This window comes from Pyxicephalus adspersus, chromosome 4 (genome assembly GCF_032062135.1).
Source record: "Pyxicephalus adspersus chromosome 4, UCB_Pads_2.0, whole genome shotgun sequence".
NCBI classification, from domain to species: domain Eukaryota; kingdom Metazoa; phylum Chordata; class Amphibia; order Anura; family Pyxicephalidae; genus Pyxicephalus; species Pyxicephalus adspersus.
This window is the reverse complement of record NC_092861.1, coordinates 6,987,015-6,987,996: the sequence shown is the minus strand read 5'-3', so window position 1 is coordinate 6,987,996 and position 982 is coordinate 6,987,015.

The window sequence follows — 982 nt, the reverse complement described above, 5'->3', positions numbered from 1 at the left end:
ACTTTTCTGCAAATTTGTTGACTAATCCCTCTACTATTTATATAGTTATATAAAAAAAACACACCTCATATTCTATCTACAGATTATAGAATAAAGTCATCTAGCATACATCTTCCTTTTTATTCTGTCCTGAGATTCCCTTAAAGCTATTTGTTTTTTGTCCTGTCAGTCATTTAGTCTCAGTCTCGTGGAGCGGTGTTTCTGAGAGTGATATGCATGCAAACAGAGCAAGTACCAGGAATGTCTATGTACTGATACTGGGTGTGAACTGACTGATCACCTGTCTTTGCTGATCAAATACTTTGACATCAATATAACTACCTACTGCCAAAAAAATCATTTTTGTAATCTACTAATCAAATTGGGACGGCAGTACTCCAAACTACCTAGGAGGAAGATTGACGCCTCTATTTTCCAGTCCTTGGTGGACTGGAGCATGTTTTAGATTTCTCCAGAGTTCACTTTTACACAGGAGAGAGGGCTGTTCTTACTTTATTTAAATGGTTACCTGCTTAGTATAATGTACAGCAGCCCAGCAGAATATTTTAAACATGTATGATATTAGGGATAAGCTGGGTGTCGGTGCAAAGCTGTGAAGGCAGTAATGATATCCACTCCTTGCTTCCCTGCTCGGTCCCGTGTCTCTAATTAGTCTCTGGTCATGGAGACTGGCACTCCTTCTTTCTGACTTCCAAGGATAGATCTTTTGTGGCCCCAGTAATCTGTTCACAAAAGATAAAAATAGAAATTACAAAGTACAAGATCCAGGAAATTATAAAAGTGCTAAGGCATACTACACAGTGGAATGAGAGGGAGGATTTGGGGTACTTTTGTGCTACTGATTGGACTTCACCTTTAAGGGAAAAGCTGCAATAATATGTACTGAGCACAATATAGCTCCGAATGTTCTTCCCTGCTTGCTACTCCCAAAGGGGGCCCTTGGCATCTTCATTTTGGATGCCGGAGGCCTGTATACTAGCTC